A 12,874-nucleotide genomic window follows, 5' to 3' on the forward strand; every position below is an offset into this window, starting at 1 on the left:
CGATTTTGGGGCGGAAATTGATGATTTCGGGGGCAAAATTTGATGGATTTCATGGATGGAAGGCGGGGAAACTTGTGGAGATGCTAGATCCACTCGAAACCAAGCAAATCCATGGATCAAAATCAACAAAACATCATCAAACCAACAAATCAAAAAGAAAATTGGAGGCTATTTTTGGTGAGGATTTTTGGATTTAGGACGAAATCAACAAAATCAAGCTAGAAAACAAAGGGTAGGGGCTCCAAAAACGTGATCAACGTGGCTCATGATACCAAGATGATGTAGGTCGGAACCCTAGGGGCCGATCTTTCACGTTTGGAGAGGATCCTACGAGGAACACGAAGAATGCACGGAAGGAAACGAGGGAAATCACGGGGGAACACAAGAGAAAACACTCAGCCAACACGAATATGATCACACATGTGCTAGATCCAAGAAACACAAAGAGATACACAGTCCAAATCCAATAAAGGACGATACAAGTGGCGGTAGCTCATCTCCGAGAGGAGGTCTTGAATCCACGAGGGATCTTCCCGTAAAGGGGTCTTGAATCCATGGTGGATCTTCTCCGAAGAGGCCGCGGTGTCTCACGAGGAGGAGATCCGTATGGATGAGCAAAGCTCTATCTCAAATGAGCTAATCCTTTGCTAACCCTAACTAGGAGGAGGTGGGAGAGTGTATATAGTGCTAGCCCATGAAGGGGTAAGTGAGAGGGGGATAAATGGGCCCTTGGCCCGTTCTCTGCGCACAGACAGGTGCCAGATGTCCGCGCTAGGGCCAGATGTCCGGGGCTTCGTGACGGGCCGGATGTCCGGGATGGGAGGCCGGATGTCCGGGCTGGCCTGGGTGCCCTGCGGTTGCTCTCTAGACAGGCGGGGTCCAGATGTCCGGGCTGGGGGCCGGATGTCCGGCGGCTCGGGAAGAGCCGGATGTCCGGGCCTCTGGCCGGATGTCCGGGCTGACGGGGTTCAGCTTCGGGTGCATTCTGTGATGGACGCCGAATTTACGGGGTCGGGCCAGATGTCCGGGCTGGGGCCGGGTGTCCGGGGCCTGTAGCAGCTGGCTCTTCGTCCTTCTCCTCTTCCATGCTTGGCTTTGGTCCTTTGATTCTCCATGGCCATCTCGGTTGTACCTGAGTATAGGCAAGGTCCATGCATGAGGTAGTAGCCATGTCTCACATGTGGAAAGTGACGGTTCGAAGAGGAGGGAATTCACCTTGTGTCCAATGGCGTATGTTTGAGGTCTTTTCATATGTCCTCTTGGGGCTTGGAGAGTAGTCGGAGTGTACATGGGGATGAACGTGGGATGCTTCGCATCAGGGCGGCTTCTCTGTCCACCCCGGGTGCCCAGCCCCCCACCTGGCGCTACCCCGGGTGCCCGGCCTCCTCCTCCCAGCAACCCCCGGGTGCCTGGACCCCTTTACCCTGGGTGCCCGGCCCCCTCCGATTGTGCCTGCGTGCACTATGAGCAAAAGACCCTTGCACCCCCGCTTTCCCCCAAATCATCCCTAGCCTATAAGTACTCCTCATCTAGCTTGTTTTTAGGGTTATCAAAGTACATGGTATGATCTAGTAGAGCTTCGCTCCTATCTACCCTCTCCCATGGAGTTGAAGACCTCCATTGGAGAAGATCCCTAGGGATTCAAGACCCCCTTGTGGAAAGGAACTATCTAGATCATCAAGCCCTCATCTCCTTCATAGGATTTGGGATGAACTTTACCATGTATCTTGTTTCCATTTGATTGTTCTTGTACCTTGTGAATCTCATGTGTTTGTTGGTCTAGTGGATGTGTGATTGGACTTGTTCTTGAGTGTTCCTCTTGTGATTTACCCTCTTGTTCTTCGTGTTCTTCGTGAATTCCCCCTCCAATTCGTGAAAGATCTCCATTTAGAGTCTCCACCCTACAACATCTTGGTATCTAGAGCCACGATGATCACCAATTTGGAGTCTCCCCCACCATTTTCTAGCCTAATTTTGTGTGTTTTTGTCCCAATTCAAAAATTTCCCACAAAAAGGAGCCCCAAAAATTTCTTGCATTTCGTAGGCACTTGTGAGTTTTTGTTGATTTTGATCCATGGATCTAGTGTTTGGCCAGTGGATCTATCTCCCTTGGCGTTCCCTAGCCCCAATTTTTCTTTTTACCCATCCAATTTGGAGCTTGAAATCAAGTTCTTCTGCCCCTAATTCGAGATCTGAAAATTTCGCCCAAAATCAAGTATTCTCGGCCTACCCCGGGTACCCGGACCCTCGGGACATTTCCGTACAAAGTCTCTAACCATCCCGGTCACCCGGACCCGTTTTCCTCGGGCACCCGGACCCCCGGGCAACTTCACCCAAACTCCCTGACCATCCCGGGCGCCCGCACCCCTTACCCCCGGGCACCCCGACTCCCGGGCCACTTTTCCGCCCAGCTCCCTGACCCCCCCGGGCACCCGCACCCTCCCACCCCCGGCTGCCTGCACCCTCAGTTTCAGCCCACTTTCGAAAACCGTTTTGGCCATAACTAATTCATCCGAGTCCGATTTTCGCGTTCTTTAGCTTGTTTTGTAGCTATTGACATCCTCCATCCCACAAAAATACTAACACCATCATTTGCCATCATCAATTCTTTCGAATTTTGACATCTTTGCATAGGCCCTCTACCATAACTTCCGCACCATCACATAAAACATCCGCAACCTAACCCATTTTGGTTCTTATTAAAATTGTGGTTGTTTGAGTTGTGATTTGAGTCTCCTAAGGTTTTTCGGCTGCTTAGGGATGGTTACATCTTCATCCACCACCAGATAATTGTATCGTTCCATCGACTACATCCGCCACGAGCTTTCGCAACCGACGATGATCATCCATCCTTTAAGACCATCTTCAACCGGAAGCAAGGTCGGTTACCCCCGACTTCATGAAAGGTTAAGTGTGACGAAGGTATTCATTCCATCATAAAATTTTCCTTCCTTGCCATTACAGTTTGATAGCCCCATCATCTTTGCGATTACCTCCATACCTATCGAGACTAGCTATCCGAGTATTGTCGGGCTTCACGAAAACTTGAGCACCTCAGTGATACGATATCATATTGTTGCATCATTTGATATATCATTGTCGGGGGATAGACCCCGGGTAGTCTCATCCACACTCAAAGACATTTCAAGACACTGGGGCAAGCCAAGCCCCTCAAGGCGACTGGTCTCACGGCCGGCTTTCAGGGCCTACTGGTGCCACGCGGCCGACCTCCAAAAGACGACGTGCTCCCAGAAGGCAGCTTGAGTATGGGCCGGCCTCTAGCAGGTAGCCCATCCCCTCCCTCAAAGTCTGATCCCGACCAAGCGATAAGTGAAGGAAATATGCCCTAGAGGCAATAATAAAGTTATTATTTATTTCCTTATAAACATGATAAATGTTTATTATTCATGCTAGAATTGTATTTACCGGAAACATAATACATGTGTGAATACATAGACAAACAAAGTGTCACTAGTATGCCTCTACTTGACTAGCTCGTTAATCAAAGATGGTTATGTTTCCTAACCATGAACAATGAGTTGTTATTTGATTAACGAGGTCACATCATTAGTAGAATGATCTGATTGACATGACCCATTCCATTAGCTTAGCACCCGATCGTTTAGTATGTTGCTATTGCTTTCTTCATGACTTATACATGTTCCTATGACTATGAGATTATGCAACTCCCGTTTACCGGAGGAACACTTTGGGTACTACCAAACGTCACAACGTAACTGGGTGATTATAAAGGAGTACTACAGGTGTCTCCAATGGTCAATGTTGGGTTGGCGTATTTCGAGATTAGGATTTGTCACTCCGATTGTCGGAGAGGTATCTCTGGGCCCTCTCGGTAATACACATCACATAAGCCTTGCAAGCATTACAACTAATATGTTAGTTGTGAGATGATGTATTACGGAACAAATAAAGAGACTCGCCAGTAACGAGATTGAACTAGGTATTGGATACCGACGATCGAATCTCGGGCAAGTAACATACCGATGACAAAGGGAACAACATATGTTGTTATGCGGTCTGACCGATAAAGATCTTCGTAGAATATGTAGGAGCCAATATGGGCATCCAGGTCCCGCTATTGGTTATTGACCAGAGATGTGTCTCGGTCATGTCTACATTGTTCTCGAACCCGTAGGGTCCGCACGCTTAAGGTTACGATGATAGTTATATTATGAGTTTATGCATTTTGATGTACCGAAGGTTGTTCGGAGTCCCGGATGTGATCACGGACATGACGAGGAGTCTCGAAATGGTCGAGACGTAAAGATTGATATATTGGAAGCCTATATTTGGATATAGGAAGTGTTCCGGGTGAAATCGGGATTTTACCGGAATACCGGGAGGTTACCGGAACCCCCCGGGAGCCATATGGGCCATCATGGGCCTTAGTGGAAAGGAGAAAGGGGCAGCCCAAGGGGGCTGCGCGCCTCCCCCCTTCCCCTAGTCCTATTAGGACTAGGAGAGGTGGCCGGCCACCCCTCTCCCTCTTTCCCCCTTGGGAATCCTAGTTGGAATAGGATTGGGGGGGGGAGTCCTACTCCCGGTAGGAGTAGGACTCCTCATGCGCCTCTCCCTCTTGGCCGGCGCACCCTCCCCCCTTGGCTCCTTTATATACGGAGGCAGGGGCACCTCTAAACACACAAGTTGACACAAGTTGATCCACGTGATCGATTCCTTAGCCGTGTGCGGTGCCCCCTGCCACCATATTCCTCGATAATACTGTAGTGGAGTTTAGGCGAAGCCCTGCTACTGTAGTTCATCAAGATCGTCACCACGCCGTCGTGCTAACGGAACTCTTCCCTGACACTTTGCTGGATCGGAGTCCGGGGATCGTCATCGAGCTGAACGTGTGCTCGAACTCGGAGGTGCCGTGGTTTCGGTGCTTGATCGGTTGGATCGTGAAGACGTACGACTACTTCCTCTACGTCGTGTCATCGTTTCTGCAGTCGGTCTGCGTAGGGTACGTAGACAATACTCTTCCCTCGTTGCTATGCATCACATGATCTTGCGTGTGCGTAGGAAATTTTTTGAAATTACTACGAAACCCAACAGTGGCATCAGAGCCTAGGTTATTGATGTTGATGTTATATGCACGAGTAGAACACAAGTAAGTTGTGGACGATACAAGTCATACTGCCTACCAGCATGTCATACTTTGGTTTGGCGGTATTGTTGGACGAGACGACCCGGACCAACCTTACGCGTACGCTTACGCGAGACCGGTTCCCTCGACGTGCTTTGCACAGAGATGGCTTGCGGGCGACTGCCTCTCCAACTTTAGTTGAACCAAGTATGGCTACGTCCGGTCCTTGCGAAGGTTAAAACGGAGTCTATTTGACAAACTATCGTTGTGGTTTTGATGCGTAGGTGAGATTGGTTCTTACTTAAGCCCGTAGCAGCCACGTAAAACATGCAACAACAAAGTAGAGGACGTCTAACTTGTTTTTGCAGGGCATGTTGTGATGTGATATGGTCAAGGCATGATGCTGAATTTTATTGTATGAGATGATCATGTTTTGTAACCAAGTTATCGGCAACTGGCAGGAGCCATATGGTTGTCGCTTTATTGTATGCAATGCAATCACGATGTAATGCTTTACTTTATTACTAAACGGTAGTGATAGTCGTGAAAGCATAAAGATTGGCGAGACGACAACGATGCTACGATGGAGATCAAGGTGTCGCGCCGGTGACGATGGTGATCATGACGGTGCTTCGGAGATGGAGATCACAAGCACAAGATGATGATGGCCATATCATATCACTTATATTGATTGCATGTGATGTTTATCTTTTTATGCATCTTATCTTGCTTTGATTGACGGTAGCATTATAAGATGATCTCTCACTAAATTATCAAGAAGTGTTCTCCCTGAGTATGCACCGTTGCCAAAGTTCGTCGTGCCCAGACACCACGTGATGATCGGGTGTGATAAGCTCTACGTCCATCTACAACGGGTGCAAGCCAGTTTTGCACACGCAGAATACTCAGGTTAAACTTGACGAGCCTAGCATATGCAGATATGGCCTCGGAACACGGAGACCGAAAGGTCGAGCGTGAATCATATAGTAGATATGATCAACATAACGATGTTCACCATTGAAAACTACTCCATCTCACGTGATGATCGGTCATGGTTTAGTTGATTTGGATCACGTGATCACTTAGAGGATTAGAGGGATGTCTATCTAAGTGGGAGTTCTTTAGTAATATGATTAATTGAACTTAAAATTATCATGAACTTAGTCCTGGTAGTATTTTGCAAATTATAGATCAATAGCTCGCGTTGTTGCTTCCCTGTGTTGATTTTGATATGTTCCTAGAGAAAATTGTGTTGAAAGATGTTAGTAGCAATGATGCGGATTGGATCCGTGATCTGAGGTTTATCCTCATTGCTGCACAGAAGAATTATGTCCTTGATGCACCGCTAGGTGACAGACCTATTGCAGGAGCAGATGCAAACGTTATGAACGTTTAGCTAGCTCAAGATGATGACTACTTGATAGTTTAAGTGCACCATGCTTAACGGCTTAGAATCGGGACTTCAAAGACGTTTTGAACGTCATGGACCATATGAGATGTTCCAGTAATTGAAGTTAATATTTCAAGCAAATACCCGAGTTGAGAGATATGAAGTCTCCAACAAGTTCTATAGCTAAAAGATGGAGGAGAATCGCTCAACTAGTGAGCATGTGCTCAGATTGTCTGGGTACTTCAATTGCTTGAATCAAGTGGGAGTTAATCTTCCAGATAAGATAGTGATTGACAGAATTCTCTAGTCACCATCACTAAGTTACTGAACTTCATGATGAACTATAGTATGCAAGGGATGACGAAAACGATTCCCGAGCTCTTCGTGATATTGAAATCGACGAAGGTAGAAATCAAGAAAGAGCATCAAGTGTTGATGATTGACAAAGACCACTAGTTTTAAGAAAAGGGCAAAGGGAAGAAGGGGAACTTCAAGAAGAACAGCAAGCAAGTTGCTGCTCAAGTGAAGAAGCCCAAGTCTGGTCCTAAGCCTGAGACTAAGTGCTTCTACTGCAAAGGGACTGGTCACTGGAAGCGGATCTACCCCAAGTGATTGGCGGATAAGAAGGATGGCAAAGTGAACATAAGTATATTTGATATACATGTTATTGATGTGTACTTTACTAGTGTTTATAGCAACCCCTCAGTATTTGATACTAGTTCAGTTGCTAAGATTAGTAAACTCGAAACGGGAGTTGCAGAATAAACAGAGACTAGTTAAGGGTGAAGTGACGATGTATGTTGGAAGTGGTTCCAAGATTGATATGATCATCGTCGCACACTCCCTATACTTTCGGGATTAGTGTTGAACCTGAATAAGTGTTATTTGGTGTTGGCGTTGAGCATGAATATGATTTGATCATGTTTATTGTAATACGGTTATTCATTTAAGTAAGAGAATAAATTGTTGTTCTGTTTACATGAATGAAACCTTATATGGTTACACACCCAATGAAAATAGTTCGTTGGATCTCGATCATAGTGATACACATAATCATAATATTGAAACCAAAAGATGCAAAGTTAATAATGATAAGTGCAACTTGTTTGTAGCACTGCCGTTTAGGTCATATTGGTGTAAAGCGCATGAAGAAATTCCATACTGATGGGCTTTTGGAATCACTTGATTATGAATCAGTTGATGCTTGCGAACGATGCCTCATGGGCAAGATGACTAAGACTCTGTTCTTCGGAACAATGGAGCGAGCAATAGATTTGTTGAAAATCATACATACTGATGTATGTGGTCCGATGAATATTGAGGCTCGCGACAGGTATCATTATTTTCTGATCTTCACAGATGATTTGAGCAGATATGAGTATATCTACTTGATGAAACATAAGTCTGAAACATTTGAAAAGTTCAAAGAATTTCAGAGTGAAGTGAAAAATCATCGTAACAAGAAAATAAAGTTTCTACGATCTGATCGTAGAGAAGAGTATTTGAGTTACGAGTTTGGCCTTCAGTTAAAAACAATGTGAAATAGTTTCACTACTCATGCCACCTAGAACACCACAATGTAATGGTGTGTCCGAACGTCATAACCGTACTTTATTAGATATGGTGCGATCTATGATATGTCTTACCGATCTACCACTATCGTTTTGGGGTTATGCATTAGAGACAGCTGCATTCACGTTAAATAGGGCACCATCTAAATCCGTTGAGACGACACCGTGTGAACTATGGGTTGGCAAGAAACCTAAGCTGTCGTTTCTTAAATTTGGGGTTGCGATGCTTATATGAAAAAGTTTCATCCTGATAAGCTCAAACTCAAATCGGAGAAGTGCGTCTTCATAGGATATCCAAAGGAAACTATTGGATACACCTTCTATCACAGATCCGAAGGCAAGACTTTTGTTGCTAAATTCGGAAACTTTCTGGAGAAGGAGTTTCTCTAGAAAGAAGTGAGTGGGAGGAAAGTAGAACTTGACGAGGTAACTGTACCTGCTCCCTTATTGGAAAGTAGTACATCACAGAAAACTGTTTCTGTGACACCTACACCAGTTAGTGAGGAAGCTAATGATGATAATCATGAAACTTCAGAACAAGATACTACTGAACCTCGTAGATCAACCAGAGTAAGATCCGCGCCAGAGTGGTACGATAATCCTTTTCTGGAAGTCATGCTACTAGATCATGATGAACCTACGAACTATGAAGAAGCGATGGTGAGCCCAGATTCCGCAAAGTGGCTTGAAGCCATGAAATCTGAGATGGGATCCATGTATGAGAACAAAGTTTGGACTTTGGTTAACTTGCCCGATGATCGGCAAGCAATTGAGAATAAATGGATCTTCAAGAGGGAGACAGACGCTGATAGTAGTGTTACTATCTACAAAGCTAGAATTGTCGCAAAAGGTTTTCGACAAGTTCAAGGGATTGACTACGATGAGACCTTCTCACCCGTAGCGATGCTTAAGTCCGTCCGAATCATGTTAGCAATTGCCGCATTTTATGAAATATGGCAAATGGATAAACAAAACTGCATTCCTTAATGGATTTACTAAAGAAGAGTTGTATACGATGCAACTAGAAGGTTTTGTCAAATCCTAAAGGTGTTAACTAATATGCAAGCTCCAGCGATCCATCTATGGACTGGTGCAAGAATCTCAGAGTTGGAATATACGCTTTGATAAGTTGATCAAAGCATATAGTTTTATACAGACTTGCGGTGAAGCCTGTATTTACAAGAAAGTGAGTGGGAGCACTACAACATTTCTGATAAGTATATGTGAATGACATATTGTTGATCGGAAATAATGTAGAATTATTCTGCAAAGCATAAAGGAGTGCTTGAAAGGAGTTTTTCAAAGAAAGACCTCAGTGAAGCTGCTTACATATTGAGTATCAAGATCTATAGAGATAGATCAAGACACTTGATAAGTTTTTTCAATGAGTACATACCTTGACAAGATTTTGAAGTAGTTCAAAATGGAACAGTCAAAGAAAAGGTTTCTTGCCTGTGTTACAAGGTGTGAAGTTGAGTAAGACTCAAATCCCGACCACAGCAGAAAATAGAAAGAGAATGAAAAGTCATTCCCTATGCCTCAGTCATAGGTTCTATAAAGTATGCTATGCTTTGTACCAGACCTATTGTATACCTTGCTCTATATTTGGCAAGGGAGTACAATAGTGATCTAGGAGTAGATCACTGGACATTGGTCAAGAATATCCTTAGTAAGGACTAAGGAGATGTTTCTCGATTATGGAAGTGATAAAAGAGTTTGTTGTAAAAGTTACATCAGTGCAAACTTTTACACTGATCCAGATGACTCTAAGTCTCAATCTGGATACATATTGAAAGTGGGAGCGATTAGCTAGAGTAGCTCCGTACAGAGCATTGTAGACATAGAATATTTGCAAGATACATACGGCTCTGAATGTGACAGACCCGTTGACTAAGCTTCTCTCACGAGCAAAACATGATCACACCTTAGTACTCTTTGGATGTTAATCACATAAGCGATGTGAACTAGATTATTGACTCTAGTAAACCCTTTGGGTGTTGGTCACATGATGATGTGAACTATGGGTGTTAATCATATACAGATATGAATATTGGTGTTAAATCACATGACGATGTGAACTAGATTATTGACTCTAGTGCAAGTGGGAGACTGAAGGAAATATGCCCTAGAGGCAATAATAAAGTTATTATTTATTTCCTTATAATCATGATAAATGTTTATTATTCATGCTAGAATTGTATTTACCGGAAACATAATACATGTGTGAATACATAGACAAACAAAGTGTCACTAGTATGCCTCTACTTGACTAGCTCGTTAATCAAAGATGGTTATGTTTCCTAACCATGAACAATGAGTTGTTATTTGATTAACGAGGTCACATCATTAGTAGAATGATCTGATTGACATGACCCATTCCATTAGCTTAGCACCCGATCGTTTAGTATGTTGCTATTGCTTTCTTCATGACTTATACATGTTCCTATGACTATGAGATTATGCAACTCCCGTTTACCGGAGGAACACTTTGGGTACTACCAAACGTCACAACGTAACTGGGTGATTATAAAGGAGTACTACAGGTGTCTCCAATGGTCAATGTTGGGTTGGCGTATTTCGAGATTAGGATTTGTCACTCCGATTGTCGGAGAGGTATCTCTGGGCCCTCTCGGTAATACACATCACATAAGCCTTGCAAGCATTATAACTAATATGTTAGTTGTGAGATGATGTATTACGGAACGAATAAAGAGACTTGCCAGTAACGAGATTGAACTAGGTATTGGATACCGACGATCGAATCTCGGGCAAGTAACATACCGATGACAAAGGGAACAACATATGTTGTTATGCGGTCTGACCGATAAAGATCTTCGTAGAATATGTAGGAGCCAATATGGGCATCCAGGTCCCGCTATTGGTTATTGACCAGAGATGTGTCTCGGTCATGTCTACATTGTTCTCGAACCCGTAGGGTCCGCACGCTTAAGGTTACGATGATAGTTATATTATGAGTTTATGCATTTTGATGTACCGAAGGTTGTTCGGAGTCCCGGATGTGATCACGGACATGACGAGGAGTCTCGAAATGGTCGAGACGTAAAGATTGATATATTGGAAGCCTATATTTGGATATAGGAAGTGTTCCGGGTGAAATCGGGATTTTACCGGAATACCGGGAGGTTACCGGAACCCCCCGGGAGCCATATGGGCCATCATGGGCCTTAGTGGAAAGGAGAAAGGGGCAGCCCAAGGGGGCTGCGCGCCTCCCCCCTTCCCCTAGTCCTATTAGGACTAGGAGAGGTGGCCGGCCACCCCTCTCCCTCTTTCCCCCTTGGGAATCCTAGTTGGAATAGGATTGGGGGGGGGGGGAGTCCTACTCCCGGTAGGAGTAGGACTCCTCCTGCGCCTCTCCCTCTTGGCCGGCGCACCCTCCCCCCTTGGCTCCTTTATATACGGAGGCAGGGGCACCTCTAAACACACAAGTTGACACAAGTTGATCCACGTGATCGATTCCTTAGCCGTGTGCGGTGCCCCCTGCCACCATATTCCTCGATAATACTGTAGCGGAGTTTAGGCGAAGCCCTGCTGCTGTAGTTCATCAAGATCGTCACCACGCCGTCGTGCTGACGGAACTCTTCCCCGACACTTTGCTGGATCGGAGTCCGGGGATCGTCATCGAGCTGAACGTGTGCTCGAACTCGGAGGTGCCGTGGTTTCGGTGCTTGATCGGTTGGATCGTGAAGACGTACGACTACTTCCTCTACGTCGTGTCATCGCTTCCGCAGTCGGTCTGCGTAGGGTACATAGACAATACTCTTCCCTCGTTGCTATGCATCACATGATCTTACGTGTGCGTAGGAAATTTTTTGAAATTACTACGAAACCCAACAATAAGCTGGGGCATGGCAACAGTGCCATACGCTCCCCCAAATCTCGGCCGAGCATGGCTACAGTACGCGTCGCCAGGCGGCCGTCGACCCGCCCGGCGTGGCGCTGTAGCCATGCGGCCCCTTGCGTGGCCCTCGTCAGCACAGACGATGCTACAAAGAATAGCCGTCAACAGGGCCCGCAGGCGGCGGGCCCAACCTGTCGGCCGGATTCCTGGCAGCCGGCGGGGCCCTCCAGAGGCGGGCCCAGCAGCCGACGGAGAACCCGGCGACCGTCGATGCTGACAACCGGGTCCTACACCTGGTCGTATTACCATTGTACCCCGGGGGGGTGGCCTATAAACCTCCCCAAGGCTCACCCATGCAAAGGGTTCCAACCTCAATCCCCACACACCATAACTAAGGAGAAGAGAGAGAGAGCCTTGCCCTTGTTCCTCCTCTAGCCACACAGCTCAAGGAGACCCCGCAGAGCAGGAGTAGGGGTTTCATCTCTCCGGAGAGCCCTGAACTTGGGTACTTCTCGTGTTCGATCAAGCTCATGCTCATTCCCGCCTCCAGGACCCGACGACATTATTCTGGCCCCACCCATGATAAGCCACCCCCTGGCATCTGACGTGAGATTACCACGACAGTTGGTGCCCACTGTGGGGCCATCCGCGGCGTCGGCCGGAGACACATTCTGCATGGGAACCCTCTACCTCTCCGGCGAGCATGTCACGGCTGGTTTGATCAGCCATCCTGATGCGCCCACCTGCGCCAGCACCAGCGCATCGCCTGATGCAGGGGCCGCCTCCCCCGCTAGCGGCCTCAATGATCTCTTCGGCAAGCTCTCACTCGCCGATGCAGCCACCACCGATGACTTCCCTAGCGACGTGGTGGTCGTCGACGGCCCACTCCCTCCTGTCGTCAGCGACGTCTCTGCCAGCACGCTCGGCGCTGGCGTCTTCGCGGAGGTGAT

The sequence above is a fragment of the Triticum aestivum genome, chromosome 2B (genome assembly GCF_018294505.1).
Source record: "Triticum aestivum cultivar Chinese Spring chromosome 2B, IWGSC CS RefSeq v2.1, whole genome shotgun sequence".
NCBI lineage: Eukaryota > Viridiplantae > Streptophyta > Magnoliopsida > Poales > Poaceae > Triticum > Triticum aestivum.